Source organism: Pongo pygmaeus, chromosome 22 (genome assembly GCF_028885625.2).
Source record: "Pongo pygmaeus isolate AG05252 chromosome 22, NHGRI_mPonPyg2-v2.0_pri, whole genome shotgun sequence".
In the NCBI taxonomy this organism is placed as follows: Eukaryota; Metazoa; Chordata; class Mammalia; order Primates; family Hominidae; genus Pongo; species Pongo pygmaeus.
Genome location: NC_072395.2, coordinates 1,071,332 through 1,080,527, shown reverse-complemented (window position 1 = coordinate 1,080,527; position 9,196 = coordinate 1,071,332). Strand labels below are relative to the sequence as shown.

Sequence of the window (9,196 nt, the reverse complement as noted above, 5' to 3'; positions counted from 1 at the left end):
TACCTAAAGAGCTTCTGCACAGCAAAAGAAACGACCATCAGAGTGAACAGGTAACCTGCAGAATGGGAGAAAGTTTTTGCAACCTACTCACCTGACAAAGGGCTAATATCCAGAATCTACAATGAACTCAAACAAATTCACAAGGAAAAAACAAACAACCCCATCAAAAAGTGAGCAAAGGATATGAACAGACACTTCTCAAAAGAAAACATTTATGCAGCCAAGAAACACATGAAAAAATGCTCACCATCACTGGCCATCAGAGAAATGCAAATCAAAACCACAATGAGATACCATCTCACATCAGTTACAATGGCAATCATTAAAAAGTCAGGAAACAACAGGTGCTGGAGAGGATGTGGAGAAATAGGAACACTTTTACACTGTTGGTGGGACTGTAAACTAGTTCAACCCTTGTGGAAGTCAGTGTGGCAATTCCTCAGGGATCTATAACTAGAAACACCACTTGACACAGCCATCCCATTACTGGGTATATACCCAAAGGATTATAAATCATGCTGCTATAAAGACACATGCACACGTATGTTTATTGTGGCACTATTCACAATAGCAAAGACTTGGAACCAACCCAAATATCCAACAATGATAGACTGGATTAAGAAAATGTGGCACATATACACCATGGAATACTATGCAGCCATAAAAAATGATGAGTTCATGTCCTTTGTAGCGACATGGATGAAACTGTAAACCATCATTCTCAGCAAACTATCGCAAGGACAAAAACCAAAAACTGCATGTTCTCACTCATAGGTGGGAATTGAACAATGAGAACACATGGACACAGGAAGGGGAACATCACACACCAGGGACTGTTGTAGGTTGGGAGAAGGGGGCAGGGATAGCATTAGGAGATATACCTAACGCTAATTGACGAGTTAATGGGTGCAGCACACCAACATGGCACATGTATATATATGTAACAAACCTGCACGTTGTGCACATGCACATTGTGTACATGTACCCTAAAACTTAAAGTATAATACTAATGAAATAAAATAAAATAAAAATAAAAAGGAGAGAAAGTAAGCCATGCTGATTCCTGATAAGAAAACATTCCAGGCAAAGGGGACCACACATGCAAAGGCCCTGAGGCAGAAGCACATCGGCCTGGTGTCTTTGAAGATTGCAACAATAGAGGGGAGACTGATTGGACTAGACATCAGAGAAGTGTCAGAGGACAAGATGGTTTAAAACATTCCTACCCATGGAAGGTTTTAAGCCGATGAAAACATTGTTTTCCTTATGCTTTAAAAAGACTTACTCTGGATCACATCAGGTCAGGATTTCGAGACCAGCCTGGCCAACATGTCAAAACCCCATCTCTATTAAAAACACAAAAATTAGCCTGGCTTGGTGGTGCATGCCTGTAGTCCCAACTACTTGGGAGGCTGAGAGAGGAGAATCTCTTTAACCCAGGAGGTAGAGGTTGTAGTGAACCCAGATTGCACCAGTGCACTCCAGCCTGGGTGAGAGAGGAGACTCTGTCTCAAAAATAAATAAATAAATAAAGACTTGCTCTGGTTGCTCAGTGAAGAACAAAGTACAGGGAGAAAGAGAAAGTGGGAGAGGATTTAGGAGGCTATTTTGATAATCCACGAAAGCAATGATGTAAAGTGAAGCAGGGTATACAAAATTGGTGTGGAAAAGGAAGCTCAGATTCTTAATACAGTTCAACAGTGTATGCTGATATTAGGTTTAAGAAACAAAAAGGGGTCTAGGCAAGTTTTCTGGCCTAATGGCTGGTACGCTTGTGGTGCTATTTACTGAGACAGAGAAGATTGAGGATTGTCGGGCCCAGGGGTTGAAGGTGGAGGATCAAGAATTCCCTTATGGATGTGTGATAGCTGAGTTGTCTATTAGTCTTCCAAGTGGTGATAATTGGCAGATAATTAGATATGAGTCTAAATTTTAGAGGAGAGGTAGGAGCTGGAAATATGTGTTCATGGACCATGCACATATACATGGAATTTAATGCCATTGGGCTTCATGAGATCACAGAGGCATGAGTGCACCTAGAAAAACGGTTGAGAACTGAGACCCGGGATACTCCCTTGTTAAAAGGTAAATGTTCCTTCTACATTTTGAATTTACAGAAATAATGACACAGTAGCCAGTTGCTGAAACACTACCCAGTTCAGAGTAAAACAAATTTCCTGTTTTATCAATCATTGAATGCCATTTAAAATTCAGAATACTCGCAGAGATCCCAAATATCTTAATAAAGATGAAAGCCTAAGTTCACATTGGTGGCCTAGACTCTGCCTTCCCTGATTGTCTATTTAAAAATAACAATAATGATAATAATAAGAAGAAATATTCATGAATCACTAGATATGTTGAAATACACTCAAAGGTAGATTCATTTCTTTTCTACTATACCCTTGTAACTATCAGTCTATAAAATAGATTTATTAGAAAGGCACTGTCACCCTCAAGCCAATAGAAGCTTATAAATATGGGGCAAGGAGCCTGGTGTGGGGAGGCTGAGAAATAATTGAGAGAACCAGTAGATATGAAGCTAACAAATAACACTGTCGACCAGAATGAGGCAGATAAGCCAGAGGCAGTGCAAGTGGCCGGTCAAGACTGGTAGACAGACAGAAGCCAGGAGTGAGAGACAGGAGGTCCAAAGTGCAATAAAGCACTCAAGCACCAGTCAATTCATGGGGGCTTACAGCGGGGGGGCGGATGAAGGGAGGAGCATCCAGGTAGAGGGGAAGGAATGGAGGTGTGAACAGGAAGCCGAAGGGCACAAGCTATTTGATATGTTTGGAGAGTGAGGAGCTTTTTTGGGCTGAGAAAATAACTGGAAGCCAGAATCTGGAGGATTGGGTAGACCATGTTAAACAGCAAGCACTTGATTCTGCACGTGTTGGAAGCCAGTGCAGGGCTTCTAAGCAAGGCAGTGACATGATCACATCACATTTTAGGAAGGGTATAAATTAGGCATGACTACAGGAAGGAAGACCTGAGGGATCTCTCACAGTCAGGGATAAGAGTCTAAACGACAAGGTGGCCATGAACATTCCAAGAAAGAAGACTGAAGAGACTTTAGAGGGCAGGCCCCATGGGACCTGAGTGAAGGGGTTTGGGAGACTCACAGCTTTCTGCTGTGAAGTCAAGGATAGCACAAACTATCGGAATAAAGGAAACACTCCTATGGTTGTGGGTGGGTGGATGAATGTGGTTCCATTTTGAAAAAGAGGAGAAAATTCAGGTAATTCATTTTGATTGATCAAGCAAAATAATTTGAAGCTGAACATTATAGAAGCAACAACAATTCTTATGATATTGGGGTAAAGGAAACAGGCCCAAGAAAGCATACTATTTCCTGTTTCTCTTCTGATTCAATAAATAAATAAATAAATTTTCTGTTAAGGTTTTTGATAAACTGTTGTTTTAATTAATCAAAAGGAGACAAGATAAATTTGAACTTAAAAGCATAAGAAAATCAGTTGCCTTTTTAGAAAAGGTGAGTCAGTATTTCCTATGGTCTTAAATCATCCTTCAAATAATGGGCTATGAAACAAAGGAGATTCTACTTATCTAGCTTTTTCCTTGATAGATTAAAAACTGTACCAAATTCTTACTGTATTGCAAAGACACTAATTCACTCAAGTGAGAATCCACAGTATACAAACATATAAATCAAGGGAATTTTAAAAGCAATCATTGTGTTCAAAATTGGAAGACTATTCCAAATTTTTTCTACATATTTTAGAATAATTTTGCAGGTTAAAAACCCTGTAATTTATAAAATCATTATCCAGTATTTAAATAAAGTATATCTATAACAATATCAACATTGGAATTTAACAGTTTAGAAAGCACTTTTGATACATCACATTTAAATGAATGTGGCAACGAGTTCAGTACATTCATGCAGATTAGAAAACAGTAGTTTTTGAAGATTGCATTTGTTCATGTAAGTCAGAAGGTTTGAACTATTTAATACCCCTGCTATAGGTTTAAGCCTAAGAATTGTTATTCATTATGATTTGGTCTTTAAATAAATTATGAAGGTAGAGGGTAGAGCACACCCCATGAATGCACTGAGGTGCCGTAAGGCTCCAATGCCAGAGGTGGCAGGTTGGAATTTAGCTCAATCACACATTTGTTATGAGAACTCTGACAAGCTTCAGCTCTAAAGTAAGCTTGGAAACACAAAGAAACTCTGCGAAAAATACTAAACACAGACACACACACACACACACACACACGCACACTCACTCCTCTCTTTTAAGACTGGCATAGAAGATGCAAGTGTACCAACAAGCAACCTCCAAAGAGCAAAGGAAACAGGAAATTCAAACGAGTGCCTGGTAGGAGTTGTAACTTCAACAAAGTGCCTCTCATATCTGCCTCATAAACCAGTACTCATTTTTCACAACTAACTCACATAGCACCTCCTCAGTGACACCTTTCCTGTTCTGCCCACCAGATATACCAGCAGACCTAGTGTATCCTCTCGCCCAGAACACAGGGCATCTTATACATGGGGCTCTATCTACAGGGGGCTCTATGTTTTGACAGGGTCTGTGAACATATGGGCAGCGGTTTTTCAATTCACGTTTGTGGCTCTCATTACAAATGTCCTGCCTCAGGCACCCAGCAGGCAGTAATAAATGCTGATTGAACACTGAAACCTTGAAACGCTACATCATTATTCTAAAGGATAGTAGTTTTTAAAAACATTTTGGAAGTTCTTTTGAAACTGACTTTTTAGATTATGAAAATATCTCAATGATAGGTTTCGGTTTTCCAAGTTAGACCTTGTTTTATTTTAGAAACTGTCAAAGTTATACAAAACCAAGCATGTGTCTCTGTGCATTTTGTTTTCTCTCCTCCCTTAATGCTAAGGAAGGGTTTCTTCTCTTTTATAGGCCGAATGCTCCACAAATGAATGTGTTAACGAATGAACAAATTAATAAATGACATGAATGGGAGCTCAAAGTGCATAAAAGTATATCTACTTGAAAATGAGAGTGACGATTGCTAACATGTCATAACCAGACTCTGTCCTGACCTCAGCAAACCACAACTTTGACAATAAAGAGGAAAGAGGATCAAGTCCCTAAATACCGCAGGTGCACTAAGACCTTCCCACGTGCCTGAAGAAGATACACTTGCAGAGGAGAAATGATGATGCAGAGGCCTGCTCCGAGATGCAAGAGGAAGTTTAATTGCCTGTGAATTTGACTGGGATGGAAGGGATGAAACGAGGTTTCAAAGGAAATAGAGATTGTTAAACTCCTGACTAGGCAATAACTGCCGTCCTTCTCTTCTATCTGCCCCTGTGACTAGGCGATAACTGCCCTCCTTCTCTTCTATCTGCCCCTACCTTGGGCCCCAAATGACTCAGCACTAAAGTGCCTTGAGCAGGCTCCAGCCCAAAAGTGGCCTCTATGGGCACCACTTCCCGCTCTGCTGCCCTGCCTCGCTTTCCTCCTCGGCCTTCCCGGATGGATGACAGATGTCATTCCCAGGTTCACTAACACTCAAGTCTAGTCCCTCTGTTTCTAGCAAGCATCAAGCTTCACTGTGTGTCTAGCGTATCAGGAGTCAGACCTCAGAAGTACAGCTTGGTGTAAATTCAGAGGCAGGGAAGAAAGAAGGAAGGAAAAAAGACCCTGAGCTGGATTCATACACATCATCGCAATTCATCCACACCGCAGTCCTGCAAGGTATGTGCCATTGTACTCAGAAAACTGAGGCTCAAAGAGATTGAGCAACTTATCTAAGACCTCACAGGTCCTGAGAGCAGAGCCTGGATTTCAAACACCTGGGAGACTCTGAAATCCATGTTAGCTCTTCTATACATGAGCCCAAAATGCAACTGTATGCCAGCAAGACTGACTTCCTCTTGTGGCTTATCACTAGCTCTGAATACAAGAATCCTCAAAATGCTTTATAAGCAATAGTAGCATCACGGGAATAAGTTGGCAAGTTCCCAGCATTACTGCTTTAGATGCACTTGAACTTTTTCTCCATGTATAGATTCAAGAATAAGGAAAAAGGATCCAAAGGAGGAGAGAAATAATACGGGACTGAGCCTTATACTTCTTGGCCAGAACAGATAATGTTTGGATTTTCCTTACTTTTTTTCCAGACAAATCCAATAAAGACGTCTGTTTCTGTTACCTAAAACCAACTTGAAAAGTTTGCTCCCTCCCACCTTAAGCGGCTTTGTATAGAGCCCACAGTTGAACATTGGTTCCTACGGCAAAGATTAATTTCAAAGTTTTTATAGTGTTATTCAAAGCACGTTTGATTTCAGCCTTGGCAACCATGGGCAGAATGTCAGCAATGCTCCCTGTATTAACTATTGGAGAGAAAACACTGTGAAACTCTAAGACCTTGGTTATTGGGCCAATGAAACGTTTATGCCCTGATCAGATGGAGCAAAACTTCGGCAGGGTTAGTGAGCCACCTTCCAATGTACCAATGAAGCTCTTGCCTGCTGTTTCAGATAAATGATTTTCATTTCACTGTTGGCTTGTGCTTGAGAAGGTTATTCAATTGATTCCAGTTGTTCGCAATGCCTTGAAGGCAAATAATATTGCAGCATCCACTGTCCTCATAATACACTGTTTCTTTTCTACGGAAGGTTGTTGCCATAATACCCTAGATATCAACAGAAAATATTCCACTTCTTATTATATATTAATTTTGCTCTTGAATAAGTAAATCTAACTACCAGAATGCTAATGAGGATGTTACGCTGATGTTTATTTGTGTGTTCTAATCTGTAGATAAACAGCAAGGTCTCTTTTACTTCATGATTCCAAGTCTCAGGCCACAGCAGGACAAGTATCAAAACATTGATTCTCAAATCGGAGTTGAGATTTCTAATAAGAATTCTATTTTCTCCATAATCATAAAATAGCACCAGGAAAAGTCAGTATCTTAAAATACAGATCATTTAAAAGTAGATCTTTCTGCACTTAACATAAACAAACTGTAAAATCTGAAGTTAAAATTATTCCTTGTACCACCCCCCTAATTTACCCAGAGTTAACAGAAATGTTATAGCAGCGCATGAAGCTCTGAGGTTTTGATGGGTGTAGATATAGACATCCAAACCTGTCATTTCACACTAGTCAGAATATCAGTCATAGAAATCCCACAGGAAAAATCATTTCTGAAGGTATCTGGTCCTATGGATTATAAAATTAAACTTTCTTCTCATTGTACCTAAACCAAAATATGCTTCCTATACAAAGAAGGTTTCTTTCAAGAGTTAAGACCACCTCCCGCCATCCCCCTTAACACACACACACACACACAGAAAGAGAGAGAGAGAGAATTGAGAGCATTAGTGGTTTTCTCCCTTAGACTGATTTTTTCTTACTGTTATTTTCAGCCACTTTGTTAACGGTGGGGTTAAAGGGCAGGATAGATGTAACACCCATTTCACATACATGTTGCAACATCAGATATGCTGATTTTCATTAAAAACACCAGTTCTAAATTCCTTCTAAAGTATATTTTTTAAAATCAGTGCACTTGGCACCTTGGAAATGCTGAAATGTTATCATGAATGCTGGTTATTTGTTATGAGTCAACTGAATATTATCTTCAATATAAACTATAATTTACTGGTCTGAACACTCTTACTATCTTACCTGTATATACTCAAAGGGAGAAATTGCTCATGTTTAGCAAACTGTTCTTTAGGTAATTTGTTCTTTAGGTTTTTTATACAAAAGTACAAAATAGTTATCACAGCAAATTTTCCAGTATTTTTTATTTTGAAGCTATATATTTTGGAGAGAACTTGGCTTTTTTTTTTTTTTTTTTTTTTTTTTTTTTTTTTTTTTTGCCATGTCAGGCTTGAGCAGGATAGCAAATATATAAATTGAGCTCTCTAATTGTAATCTCAATATATGAATTCTTGCTAATTAAAATACTTTGCACCAGCAAAATCAATTTCCACTTATGTGTTTAGGAGGTAGTTAAGTAACTCCATATAAAAATAAGCGCAATTTCCCCTCCTTTCTTCAGTGACTAGAAAACTTCCATACTTTTAAAATAATCAAATAATAATTTAGAGAGCAACAGCCCTCAACCCTTTGCTGGTGCTTATTACACCCCCTTTCTTCACTCAATTCTTAGCTATGCTAGCTTCTTCTTGTTTGTAATGATAATAAGGGAATGTGGGTGGGTCAGCACTTCTTTGTAGGGCCCCTTTCCAAATTTGCCTTCCAAAAAGACAACCAAATAAACAACCAAAAAATTGTGCAACAAAACACAAATAGCATTCCAACAGCTTGGCAAGTGGTGCATTCACCTGAGATTAAGTGGCTTTAGGCTGTCAGTAACAAAATGCTGCTCCGCTGTCTTAGTAGAAGGGCAACAAATTCTTCAAAGAAACCAAGAAGGTTACAACCTTGACAAAGTCTCTCATTACCTTCCTCCTCTTATGTCTTTTCTCTCCATATTATCTGTTGTGTATCTACTATAGAAGGCTGCAAAACATACAGCAGAAAGGATGGCTTGAAGGTAATTGATGTTTGTAAATAAATCCACAACAGGATCCAAGCTGAAGAGGTGAACACATCAGCCGGGTGGGACAATTCTCAGCATGTGAAAACATAGGCAAATTCTAGCCTATGTTACATTAAAAACAATGTCAGTGCATTTTTTCATGTTAAAGATTTTTTCAAAGCTAAAGCGTGTTCCTTCCTGTGCTGACCACAAACAAGTTTTAAGAGTTTCGAAAGTCTGGCAAAAATAGAAAAAAAAAAAGCTGAAGCAATATTGAACCGCACAATGTAAGCACTGGGCATGTACAAATTTTCAAAACAAAGGAAGGAAATCATCCCTCTCTACAACGTGGTTAGGCTGATTTTTAAGAAGTAAAATGCAAGAAATCAGAAAATCAAATGTCGGGCACCTACATATCCAATATCTGGCACCGTGCAGAGTAGAAGAGTGAAAGAAATAATGAAGAACAAAGTGTTTACTTTGTTTCAGGAGTTCATGATCTATAGTTAGAAACCAATATAAACATTTCGAGTATATTTCAAAGAAAGAGCAAAAGCAGGCCGGGTGTGGTGGCTTGCACCTTTAGTAATAACACTTTGAGAGGTCGAGGTGGGAAGATTGCTTGAGCTCATGAGTTTGATACCAGCCTGAGAAATATAGTAAAACCTCATCTCTATAAAAAATT

At 39.0% G+C, this 9,196-nt stretch overlaps 1 long non-coding RNA gene across 1 annotated transcript; it reads left to right on the top strand.

Annotated features, from left to right (window-relative positions):
• Positions 1-5,226: 5,226 nt before the first annotated feature.
• On the top strand, positions 5,227-8,697 carry LOC129027287 (uncharacterized). Its single transcript, XR_008498302.2, has 2 exons — positions 5,227-5,708; positions 8,489-8,697. It is a non-coding gene; the product is annotated as an uncharacterized LOC129027287 (long non-coding RNA).
• The last annotated feature ends 499 nt before the right edge of the window (positions 8,698-9,196 follow it).